Below are 13,462 nucleotides of genomic sequence, written 5' to 3'. Positions count from 1 at the left end.
TCATTATTTATTTACCAAGTGTCCTATTAATGCATATTTGTGCTATTTCAGTCTTCTGTTAACAAATATTTCTGCTGTAAATAAGCTTTTGTGTGTGCAAGTTTATTTACATGATACATGTCCAGAAATAGAATTTTTGGATCACAGGCTATATGCATTTGTGATTTTGATATATATTGCCAAGCTGATTTTCATGTGCACGTGTCCTGATAATTACTATCACTATGAATATATGAAAGTTCTTGTAGCTTTGGCTTAAAAAGTATATATATACATATATATGTATATCTTTTTTCTCTCTCTCATTTTATAACTCAAGCAAAACTGCAGTTTCCAGTGCAGATAAAGGAATTTCTAGACAGACTGATTGAAATTATTAAGCAGTTATCAGAAGAAGGATCTAATCTTTATTCAATTATCTCTCCAGATGTAGCTTATTTATTTATTTTCTTGAGACGGATTTTCGGTCTTGTTGCCCAGGCTGGAATGCAATGGTGCAATCTTGGCTCACTGCAACCTCCGCCTCCCAGGTTCAAGTAAGATGTAGCTTATTCTCTAACATTTTTTTGTTTCTGGAGACTTTTCTTGGGGAAATTAAGGTTTAGATTAAGGTAGTTAGATAGCTATTTATTCTTCAATTTAAGTGTTATACGGGCAAAAGAGCCACCTTTGCCTCAAATCCTGCCCAAATTGTTATTCAAAACAAACTTAAACACCCTTTGTGTTAATGTGAGCATTGTATTATTATTTGCTTTGCTTTTTCTTAATTTATCCTAGTTTAACTTTTTTCTTCCATGTGTTCTAGCTGTAATAAGAGTTTAATAATGTTTAGGTGGCCATGACAACCAGTTTTTTTGAAATTTGATTTCTAACTCTTGAGATTTTTATGGTTTACAGATATATGCCATTAAGCTTCCTTTTTATAAATATGTTATAAAATGAGTGATGAGTTATAGTGAGAGCTTTTAGTTTTTCCTATGCTCAAAACACTCAAAACATATATTTTATGCTAGAGCGAGCATATGATCTTGGTTTCCTTCCTTTTTTTTCCCCCAAAGAATAACCCCTGTATACTGATTTCAGACACTGTATAAAGAAAAATGCTTTGTATTATTTTTCTTAAAATTATAGTTGATTAATTAGTAACATGAATCACTGTTAAACGATGGTAAGAATCTCAGTAAAACTTGCTGAGAGCTCTCCTCCTATATCCAGCTTCAGACTTCTCTCTCCATACAGTGGTTAAAACAGAGTCACATGCCCTACCTGTGTGTATCACACTCTTGCAGGGGAAGGTGCAGTGCCCTGGAATATGAAGAAAGTGAGCATGAGTCTTGATATGCTCCCAGGTAATAGAAAGGAGACTTAGGGGACCTTGGTGCTACACGTGGGTCTGCCCCTGACTTCTTGTGTGCTTTGTTTTTTCTTTTTTTTTTTTTAACCTCTGTGAGATATATTATATATACTTTATTTTATTTTTGGCAAGAGGGTTGGGGATTGGGAGAATGGAGAGTCTAGGTCTTTAGAATGGGGGAATATAGACTGAAAGTATTTACTCTAAGCTAAATCTGTTCATAGCATTTGGTCCTCATGTTCTTTCTCTATTCTGAGAGGCCCTCCCTGTAGGGGATCACTGATGTGTATGTCATACCTGCTATGAGCTAACCTCAGTGGGGAGTCTTCAAGGAAGTCTATGGTGAACAACTCAGTTCTCTAAAGGAACTGTGATTTTCCTAAGAACTGCATAGGCGCTTTCCTGATGGTTTGCATTTCCACATTCTAAAACAGAGCATGGACAGAGGCTCTTTACTGTCCTTCACTCCTATTCAAGAGCAAGGTTGTTGCCACTGGTGTTATTTCCGGTGTTTAAAGGCAAATAGATAAAAAGAATGGAGAAGACCTTTCACACCCAAAGTGAAACGCGTCCTCTTCTCATGCATCCCACTTCCCCTCCTGACTTCCTCCTCTATTATTAATAGCACCAGCATCCTCCTAATGACCTAGCCTGGAATCTGCAGAATCATTCTTGACCACGGGTCCTCTCTAGGCCACCCACGTTAAATTGCTTCAGTTCATCTTTTTCTTCTGTTTCCCTGACCACCAGCCTACATTAGGCTCTTGTTACCACTTAACTGGGCGCCTGAAATAAGCTCAGCAGCTGAGAGAGTCTTGAGCCATTTCCATTTTCAAGGCTGCTCGTATACTAACAGAAAGAAAGAATTTCAAGACAGGATTATGGAAATTCAGTTTGCTTATATAGTTTAAGAAATTAATGCTTTTAATACACACAAAATACTGCTATACATTCATACTATTTACAAGTAATTACAAAATATATTAAAACATTATTCATTTTTTGGTACCACATTCCTTGTGGAACCTGAGTCTACAGCTGAATGGTGAGCATCTTTCAGTCCTGTTGCCATGGACCTCTTTGACTGACTGTGTAGCCTCACTTGGAGATCAGGTTTTTTTTATGAACACAGGGCTTGGCCACATGGCTTCTCTGCTCATGTTTGCTTAAAAGCTTTACCTAACTGCTCTTTTCTCTGCCAGGCTTCCCGTTCTCATTCATCCTATGTGGTTTTGCAGGATTAAGTTTCTTAAAGCCCAGCTATAATGATGTGAAATTGCCATTCAGCAGTCTTTAGGGGTCTCAGAAATGAAGATACACACTGTTCCTTAAATATTCTGTCCAGCTGGTATTTGTACCTTTCACCTCCATTCTGCACAGTAGTAGCCCTTGGCTACTCGTGCAGTATGTGCATGCTGTTTCCCACCATTAAGCAAACTTCTTAGGAAGTGTTGAGCAATGCTTTGCTCCTGAAGGGAATTGAAATTCAGAAATTACACTTCATAGGGAAGTGGCTCTGTTTTCATCTGCTCAGCCTTATTTCAGAAAGTCATGGGGAGTTAGCACTGGAGGGATCTCAGATTCCTGCCTGGGCTAGGGATTTTTGTTTTTTTTAACACACTTCACTGGTGGATTCCAAGGTAGAATTCTTGGTTTTGGCAACCTGTGTTCTAGACTAACATCCTCATTTTGTTGGATAAGACAGCCAGGTTCAAATAGGGAAATGAATTTGTCTCAGGTCGGAGGGTCATGTCCTGACCTGTCTGACTACAGATTCAGTGATCTTTGAACTGGAGAATGTGGCCTTACATAATAAATATTAACCAAGTTGATCCCATGATAGGCACAATATATATTTTATATATATATACACACACCAAGAGTGGCACATTTGTATCTGAAAGTTATGCATCTGATTGCCGAGTGGGTGAAGTGGCGCTCTAGACTGTGAAAGCCTGGAATGACTGCCTTCAGTGTGCAGAAACAGGCTTTTCAACTGTGGCCTCAGCAAAGATTCCCCAGGGGTTGTCCATTGAGCTATTAGAGTCATAGCTGAAAATTCACAGCATGGCTTGTGAGTTAAGTCTTTAGAAGGAGACTATCAGCTTGTATTTTGCTTTGATTGTTTATTTTAGAATTCTGGTTGATTTCTAGATTTTTCTTTCCTTATAGAAAAATCCTTCACTTCTAAAGAAACTATTTTTTGAATCACTGCAGTGCTCTAACGGGCTACACATAGGCCTTGGTAGTCTGGGATGTAATTCCTCACCCCTGGTGGTGCCGAACAGACATGGGTTCATTAATCAATGCCTGAGCTTGGTGACTTGGGCTGAGCTCAGGCTCATGTAGCACTCTGATGGCACATTGGGTAGGGGATTGCATTCAGAACCTTTGCCTAATGGAGCAGCATAAGTGAGGTCAGCTGTACAGCTTATCTCATAGACCCAGGTTGGGATCAGAGCAGAAAGCCAAGTGGAAAGGAAGATAGTGCTCTGCCCTGTCCCCTTCCCTCCTCTTCCTCCTGGTTAACCGCTCTGACCTGTCCTCTGTTCTCAACCTAATTTTCACATCTTCAGGGAGGATTTCCTCAGCCTCTCACACCAGGTCAGGCCCCTGGCTACATATTCTTATAGTCCTCTGTGTTTTTCTCCATCGCAATTAAGACAATAAACAATATATTATTATGTAGGTGATGATGTGTGTGACCTCTGTCATCCCCACCAGACTCTGCAGGGATGAAGACTTTTCTGATTCTCTTTACTTGGTAAATTGCTTTAGCTCCAGGCTGCAGTCTACCCAAGCATGCTCCTGCAGCCCTCCTGTGACATTGCAATTTAATAGTGTCCCGTGCTCAAGGCCACACTGCATTAAGGATTTCCTACTCCTGGGCTCCTAGGAGTCCGTGAACACAACTTAAATGCTTCCTGTGGTGGGTAAAACTTGAAGCTGTATTGCCTCATGATTAAGCTGAGCATGTGAAGAGCCACCAGTCATGGGTGTAAGTTCTGGCTCTACTATTTAACTAGCTGTGTGACCTTGGCAATTTTCTTTACCTCTCGAAGTTTTGACTTATTCAATTATTAAACAGGAAGAATAATACTGGCTACTTCGTAGGCTGTTGTGAAAATTTGATAAGGCCTGTGAAATATATGCAGTATAGTAAGTGCAGGTGATACAATTTCTTTTACAACATTTATTTATTTAAAATATTAATGAATAAATACATAAATATTTTTAAAGTCTCACCGTGTCTCCCAGGCTAGAATGCAGTGGTACAATCATAGCTTACTACAGCTTCAAATGATCCTCCCTCAGCCTCCCAAAGGGCTGGGATAACAGGCATGAACCATGGTGCCCAGCCTCTGTTTTTAATTTTGAAATGTCAACATGGATTTGATGGTCTCTGATATTGACTTCTTCAGGATTAAGCCCTCCATGACAGGGATGTATTCTAAACTGTATGGACAGGAGGAAGATGCCTTTGTTTACAATGGACAGAAGTAAGAAAAGTAAGAAATGTCATAGAACTATGTCTGGGGGTCAGGTGACAAGCACTGTGTCATTTCTAGCCCTGTGTCCCCTGCAGGTGCTTTCTTCTGTGGACCCTCTGCTCCTTCTGTTGAGGGAGAATTTTGGATGAGAGCTGGATAATTTCCCAAAATTCGCTCAACTGTGAAGCTCTGGAACTCAAGTTGCTGTGCTGCAAAGCTGTCTGAGGACTGGCCGTGGTGGCAGAGAGGGGCAGGGAAGACAGGCAATTTGGCATGGAGATGATGGGCACATTTGTCACATGACCTGGGTTTGATTCCCAGCTGCATCATATACTAATTGTGAGTCCTAGGGCAAATGATTTAGTCTCTCTAAGCCTCAGAGGCCCCAAAGGAGGAAGAATGATGTAAATGGCCCAGCACCATCCTGGGTGCATGGAAAACTCTAATTATGATAATGTCCTGGAACGTTCTGCAGTGAACAAGACAGACCACATTACTGCCTTCGTGTTGCCTGGTGGTCAGAGTGATTATTGCTGGTTTTGGGGAAAACAGCATTCTGAGGCATGGAACGGTTTTCTTCCCTGCTCTGTGATGCAGGGTGCTCTTGTTGTGTTCACTCCTGCACGTCACCTGCTCCCCAGCAGCGTGACAGTGAAGTGTGAGTGCAGTGGACTGCACAGTGGCAAAGGCCACATGACTCCCTGAATGCGTCCTGTGGACAGGCCAAGCGCTGTGCCCTGTCTGAATCATCAGGTGAACTCTCATACAATTCTAGGGTGTAAGAACTCCTATTACCTCCTGTTTTACAGATGAGGAAACCAAGGTTTATAGGGGTTAATTAACTTGCCCAAGATAAAGCAGCTGGTGGGTAGTGAAGACAGGAGTCACACAGCCCGTGACTGTCTCTGCCCACTTGGCCCTCTTCTCAGGCTAGAGAACAGCTATGATGTCCCTGATAAAGTCACACTGTGGAAAGTGGAAAGTATCTGACTTAGATGTCCTGCATCTGCTAGATGTCCTGCTTGTGCCTACTACAGCAACTCAGAGAGCTGTTAGGTGACTTATCTGAGATAATGCGTGTAAAGTGCTTAAGTGCTTAGCATGGTGCCTGACACATTGTCAACACTTAGTATGCGCTTGCTGTTACTATGATTATATTACCTGGGCCAAAGAATGCCATTTCACTCTATCCTTCTTCATAGTGGTTATGTTCTAATGGTATTTTATTACATTTACAGTTAACTCTTTAACAACATGGGGGTTAGGGGTGCTGTCCCCCAGAGTTATTGAAAACTGCATATAACTTTTGCGTTCCCCAAAATTTAACTAATAGCCTACTGTTGACCAGAGGGCTTACCTGTAACGTACATAGCCAAATATTTTGTATGTTATATGTATTATATTCCATATATACAATAAGTATATATTCCATATATATACTTATGGAATATATATACTTATGGAATATATATGTATATATTCCATATATACAATAAGTAAGCTAGAGAAAAGAAAATGTTATAAGGAAATCATAAGGAAAAGAAAATGTATTTACTATTCATTAAGTGGAAGCGGATCATTATAAAGGTCTTCATTCTTATGTTGGAACAGGCTAAGGAAGAGGAGGAAGAGGAGGAGTTGGTCTTGCTGTTGTAGGAGTAGCAGAGGTGGAAGAGGGGGAGGAAGTGGAAGGGGAGACAGGAGAAGTGGGCACATTCAGGGTAACTTTATGAAAATACATTGTAATTTCTGTCCTTTTTTCATTTCCCTAGAAATGTTTCTATAGAATAGCAATTCTTCCATCATTTGCTTTAGTTTCAGTGCCTGTGTCATAGAAGCGTCAGTGTTGTAAAGGAAGTCTTGAATAATTGCACTTGCCACCCTTCTCCTGAATTGTCTAATATCAGTTTGTTTTCTAGCACTGCGTCTCCCATGTCTTCTTTCCCATCGTCTGGTGCTGTTTTAGAAGCACTCGTCTCCATCAAATCATCTTCTGTTAATTCCTCTGGTGTGTCTGTTAGCTCTTGACTTTATTTAAGATGCATATCTTGAAACTCTTTACCTGCTCCCACCCTCCACCTTTTTGCCGTATCCACAATCTTTTTCTTGATTTCCTTGATTGGCTAAGTCATGGATATGGATACTGTGAAGTCATGCACAACATCTGGATACACTTTTCTCCAGCAGGAATTTATTGTTTCAGGCTTGATGACTTTCACAGCTTTTTCTGTAACAACAATGGCATCTTCAGTGGGTGTAATTCTTCCAGACCTTCATGATGTTCTCTCTGTTGGGATTCTCTTCCAATTCAATCCTTTCCATAGTGTATGTGTGTAATGAGCCTTAAAGGTCCTTATGACCTCCTGATTTAGAGACTGAATTAAAGATGTGTTTGGGGGCAAGTAGACCACTTCGATGCCTTTGGTATTGAATTCATGGGGTTCTGCGTGGCCAGAGGCATTGTCCTATATCAAAAGAACTTTGAAAGGCAGTCCCTTACTGGCAAAGTACTTCCTGACTTCAGGAAAAAAGCATCAATGGAACCAGTCTGGAAAAATAGTTCTCATTGTCCAGTACTTCTTATTGTACAGCCAAAAGACTGACAGCTGATGTCTATATTTTCCCTTTAAGGCTCAGGGATTAGCAGATTTATAGGTAACGGCAGACCAGACCATCAACCCTACTGCATTTGCACAGAACAGTAGAGTTAGCCTATCCCTTCTTGCCTTAAATCCTGGTGCTTGTTTCTCTTCCTTACTAATAAATGTCCTTTGTGGGATATATATATATATTTTTTTTTGTTAGAATGGAACACTTTCATCTGCATTAAAAACCTGTTCAGGCAGATACATTTTCCTCTAGGAATTTATATGCAGCCTCTTGGTTGGCAGGAGCTGCTTCTTCTGTTATCTTGACATATTTTTAAAGTTTTTAAAATTTTTAATTCTTAAAATTAATTAAGTTTTGGTTTTTTAGAGACAGCATCTTGCTCTGTCACCAAGCGGGAGTACAGTGGCACCATTATAGCTCACTGTAACCTCAAACTCCTTGGCTCAACCAGTCTTCTCACCTCAGCCTTCTAAGTAGCTAGGACTACAGACATGTGCCAACCATACTCGGCTAATTTTTAAAACAATTTTTGATAGAGATGGGGATCTCACTGTGTTTTTCAGACTGGTTTTGAACTCCTGGCCTCAAGAGGTCCTCCCACTTTGGCCTCCCAAAATGCTGGGATTACAAACATAAGCCACCGTGCCTGGTCTATATTGGCATTTTAAAAGCCAAACCTCTATGTAAAATTATCAAAGCATCTTTTATTGGCATTAAATTCTCCAACTTTAGATTCTTCACCTTCTTTTTTCTTTAAGTTGTCATACAATGACTTTGCTTTTTCTTGAATCTTAGAGTCTAGAATCTATTCTTGCTTTATCTTGAATATTAGAGTCTAGAATCATATTAGAGCAATCCTGCACCCACATAAAAGCTGCATTTTCAATATGAGATAAAAGGTATTTCAGAAAAAGTGCAAGGTTTTGGCACTTGCTGTCATAGCTGCAATGACAAATGGCTTCACAAATTTTCTTTCCCTTTTATTTTAACAATCATCTTTATGTGTCATTTATCTTGAAATGAAGATAATTGAAGCTGCAGACCTCAATCTATGACACATATCAAGCAATTCAACTTTTTCTTGTCTGGACTTTTCTCTGCTTTTTGGGAGCACTCCCAGATCACTATTAGTTCTTTGTATGGGTCCAATGGTGTTATTCAAAGTTTATGATATCGCGCTAAACACGATGAAAAACATACGAGAACTGCAAGAGATCACTTTTTACTGCAGTGTGCAATTTACTGGAGAAACTGCTCACGTGGAGATGATTAGTGTCATGGGAAATTTAAGCAGATATTTACAATACTTGAGCAACAGGAGGCGGCTACAAAATTATTACAGTAGTACACAATATACTCTAGTTAATTTTATGTAGTTATGATTTAATACCACATCTTTACATTTGTTTACATTTCTCTTAACTGTCAATGGCACCATGTTTGGTCTGTAAGTGTGTGTCTAAGTTTTGAAAATGTTAACTTTTTATACTTTGTGTATATTTATGGTAATAAATAAAAAAAGGCCAATATCTAAATATATTTTATGCGTTCATGACATACCTAACCTTTTAGTAACTTTTTATTATTTCTAGACTACAGAGTTGGTCTGTTAGTTTTTCTCAAATTGTTGCAAATCTCCAACAAATTTTTCAATGTTTATTGAAAAAAAATCCATGTATGAGTGGACCTGTGCAGTTCAAACCTGTGTTGTTTAAGGACCAACTGTATAGATTTATTATTGTTACTATCAGGGACCATTATTTATTCAGCTTTACTATGTATTAACTACTTCGTCATTCTCACTTTAGAAAAGGACACCTATACTTCAGAGAGAATTGAGCAAATCCTACAAAGTTTTGTAGCCAGTAAGAACTGAGGTCTGCTTCATGCTAACGCACTGGTGTCTGACCTCCTCCTTGTTCTCTGTTTTGGTTCTGCCCTGGCCCTCAGCTGATTTCTCACGTGTGTTTTGGAGGGTGACGGAGTCCTGTCCGGACTCAGCATCCTGGCAGAGAAGGCCAGTGCCTTGGGAGGCAGGAGGAACTTCCCCACCTACCCGGTCATCTTCCTCCTGCGGGACTGTGGGCTCAGCACATTCAGTTTCGGAGCTTGAGTAATCGCCTCCTGGCTTCCACCCACACTGGGAAGGCAGCATTGTGGTGGACTGCCACTGGGCTGCTTCTTTGTCAGCTTTGTCCTATTTAGGGCCATAATGAAATCACTTGCCATCTCCAGGCTGAGAAATGGTCCTTTAGTCTTTTCCCTTAATCCCCAGCCCTCCTAGAGGCTTCTTTTTCTTCAAGTTGCATTTGCACAGAACTCCCAGAGCCACCCGTAGGGCCTAGCTGGGGAAGGCAGCCCTTGACCTGTCATGCTGGTTTGTCACTCAGACAAACAGGGCTTCAGGGTCCCTGAGTGCCTTGAGCAGGCTGGGCCTTGGAGGAGCTGCCTGACCAGGCGAGGCTGAGTGGGTGCCCCTCCTTTCATTCCCTATCCCCTCCATCTACTAGAGATTACTTTCTTCAAGCACTTTGTCCACATCCTTTCAAAAATAGCTTCCTGTCTTCAGCCGGAAGGCCTCAATGTGTTCTAGAGACTTCTCTCTTGTTAACCTTCTTTCCCTAGCAAAGCACTGAAAAGCATGGCCTGTGGTGTCAGACACACCTGGTTAGACTCCAACCCTCCCGCTTCCTAGCTCTCGTTCAGCCTTGGGCAAGTTACTTGACTTCTTTACCACAATTCCCTGTTCTGTTAAATGGCAGTAGTGCCAACTTCAAAGGATTTTCAGTACAGTACCTACAGCATACAAGCGTGCAATCGGCGCTAGCTATCATTTCAATCAGCTGTTCTCAGCAAGGTGAAGTGAAATCTGAAATAGTTCACTGGAAGATGTGAACAGCAATAGGTTTTACCTTCCCAGAGAGAAACATCCTTTGCCAGTAAATCCTTAAATCCTTCTTTGGTGGTGGGATGGGAAAGAACCACATTGTACCTTCCTTTCTTCCCCCTGGTGGGAGCAGGTGAGAGAAGCTGGCAACAGTTGGCTGGGCCTGCTTCCAGCATCCAGTCTTTTCCATTCCCTTTTGTATTCACCCAATGCCAGAGGGAAGGGGCAAGAGGTTTGGAAGCCATTTTTAAAGGTTTTTCACCCGAGGATTCGATACTATTTTCTTTGCTGAGGATCCGTCTTGCCTAATGGAACTGCCATCTCTAGAAGTTCAGTAAGTTATATCCTCTGCATCTCCCTCCTCAGAAGAGACTTTTTTGTTCTGGGATGAAAGGAAACTGGCCCAGCCTGGAAAGATGTGCACCCCATGAAGTCTTTCCTATTCCCTGTGTCCGCAGGTCAGACGAGGCACTGGACTTTTCCTAGTGGTTCCCCAGCCTGGCTGCGCATCAGAATCAGGCAGGGAGGCTTTCATGTGCGCACTGGTCCCATCTGGCCAAGGCCTGGGTGCAGTGTCAGCTCTCTATTCATCTTGCTCCTATGTTTTCTCCAGAACCCTTTGTGGAAACATCTGTCTCTTACTTAGAATCCAGGTCAAATGTTTGTCCCACTGGCCAAGTAACTTTCTCCTTCTTCTGGGCCTTCCTGAGTGGTGTTCTAGCCTTCTTCTTGCTGGGTTGGACAGTCATCGTGTGTCTGTCTCCCTCGAGGATGGAGCTCCCTGTGGGAGGGAGTGTGGGTTACCCATCTTTGCATTCCTAGCATCTATTAGTCTGGGGCAAAAGTAATTGTGGTTTTTGCCATTGCTTTTTTATTTTGTGGGTGGTGGGGGTAAATGGAATCCCTCTCTGTCACCCAGGCTAGAGTCCAGTGGTGCGATCTTGGCTGACCACAACTTCTACCTCTTGGGTTCAAACAATTCTCCTGCCTCAGCCTCCTGAGTAACTGGGATTACAGGCACCCACCACGAGGGTTTCACCATGCTGGCCAGGCTGGCCTCAAACTCTTGACCTCAGGTGATCCACCCACCTCAGCCTCCTGAGTAACTGGGATTACAGGCACCCACCACGAGGGTTTCACCATGCTGGCCGGGCTGGCCTCAAACTCTTGACCTCAGGTGATCCACCCACCTCAGCCTCCCACAATGCTGGGATTACAGGCGTGAGCCACCGTGCCCGGCCTGCCATTGCTTTTTAAGGGCAAAAACCACAATGACTTTTGCAACAACCTAATAGCAGTGGCTGGTACTCAGTAGGCACCACTAAAGGTTTGCACGAAACGTAATGTATGTTTTCAAATCACTTCTTGATATTTTACCTTCTAGTGCACTGCTTAAGATACAGCAGATTTCCATTAAAAACTTTTCACCTGAATGTGGAGGACACAGCTGAGTGGCCTCCATTGCTCTAAAGCCATGCCATTTGTCAGATGTTTACCTTTCTTCATCAGCCCTTTTCCTCATCTGCCAGCATTTCCCATGAGAAAACAGTGTGGTCTGCAGTACCCTTTGCAGTGCTTGGCCCTGATTCTCCAGATTTGAAAACATTTAGCTTGTAAAGAATAGATTCACTGTTTCCTTCCCATCTGGTGCATCTTTTGTGCCTGTTGTTCATTGAGCTTTTGTATTCAGCTTGAAGTAGGGGATGGAAGAACCCTAACAAACAAAAAAGGACAATTAGAAAAATAGTGTCTTTGACTTATTCTCTAGAAGCCTCCTTCAAAGGATAAAGTAATTCCCTGAGAAAAGCGTTGTGCAGGTGTGAATTCGGTCTGGGTGGAACAAGGGTATTTACCGATGTTCTTAGAAGCTGCACAGCCACCTTAGGCATGGTCTCCTGGGTAGCACATGCTCCAGCTGTCCACATGCCATTCCTTTCTTCACACTCACCTCCCAGGAAAACTGCAGCAGCTCCTCATTGCCCTTGGGAATCCAGGAGTTATTTATTGGGGATGTTTAAAGACGTTTCCTGATATATCTTCAACTTGTCAACTTCCACATTTCCCCATTCAAAGCTCTGGAGGTTACAGAGGGAAGTACAGAGACTTTAGGGAAATTTTAAACATTCTCCATCGAGAGAAGGTGGGGAGCTGAGTCCTGGTCCCATGTGCTGGCCAACATCTCCCCTTCCAGCCTCTGTCCTGGCCTGGCTGCCACATATCACCCTCCTCCTCCTCTCTCAATTATCCTTGCCCCAGGGCCCTCTCTGGTTTCAAACCATTGCTGCCTTTCTCTGGACACTCTCCCCTGAGGCGTAGACTAGGCAGTCCCGTGTTTTCCATGTTAACTACAGAGGCACAGATTGGAACAAGTGCCAAGGAATTAGGCCACCTACCGAGCCTTCCTCTTGCCTCACTCTGACTCTCCATCCTGAGGGAAGAAGATTGCAGTCGTTTTTGTTGGAAATGACCTGACCTGTGGGAGCAGCCCGTTCCTGGCCTTTCAAACTCAAGTCGCCTTACTCATGGCCTAGCTCCCGATCACTCCTGGTGGGTGAAAAGTGCCTCAACATACCTAAAGAGCTGTGACATGAGCAGGAAAGCCCCTCTTTCTAGAAAGTGTTGGGCACCATCAGTACAGCAGAGCCACTGCATCATACGGCGCCTGGTCACCATTCTCACGTACAGTTACCATGAGATGATGGTAGTGCCTGTAGTTACACATTTTTCAACTATAATTTAATGATAAATTAATTTTGGTAATTATAATTGTCACTTACACTGCAGTTTATAATTTTGGATTTTTAATGATCAATTTTCATATTTTCCCAGCTGGATTATCATCTTCTTCATTGAAGCCAAGAAGCCTGTGCATAAGACACTGTATCTACCACAATGCCTTCCACTTACATTTTTCGTAGTAAATTTAGTCTTGTTAATATTGCATTAAAATGAACCTTTGAAGGCAAAGATGAGCACATAAAGCAGCCCTAATCTTGTCCTATTTGCTTTCTATTTTCTCCCCATGGGTAGAAATTCACCTGCATGGCCCTGGCATTTCTATTTTGTGATTAGAAAATCACAGCAGCCATACATGATGTTTCACTTCTGTAATCCCCGCAC

At 42.1% G+C, this 13,462-nt stretch overlaps 1 protein-coding gene across 3 annotated transcripts in view; it reads left to right on the top strand.

Moving 5' to 3' along the window:
* The window catches only part of LIPA (lipase A, lysosomal acid type), a 38,638-nt gene that overhangs the window by 6,971 nt on the left and 18,205 nt on the right, over positions 1–13,462 (top strand). The window lies entirely within an intron of this gene.

The sequence above is a fragment of the Gorilla gorilla genome, chromosome 8, assembly GCF_029281585.2.
Source record: "Gorilla gorilla gorilla isolate KB3781 chromosome 8, NHGRI_mGorGor1-v2.1_pri, whole genome shotgun sequence".
NCBI lineage: Eukaryota > Metazoa > Chordata > Mammalia > Primates > Hominidae > Gorilla > Gorilla gorilla.
The sequence above is the reverse complement of the archived record's forward strand: the minus strand, read 5'-3'. Positions and strand labels throughout refer to the sequence as shown.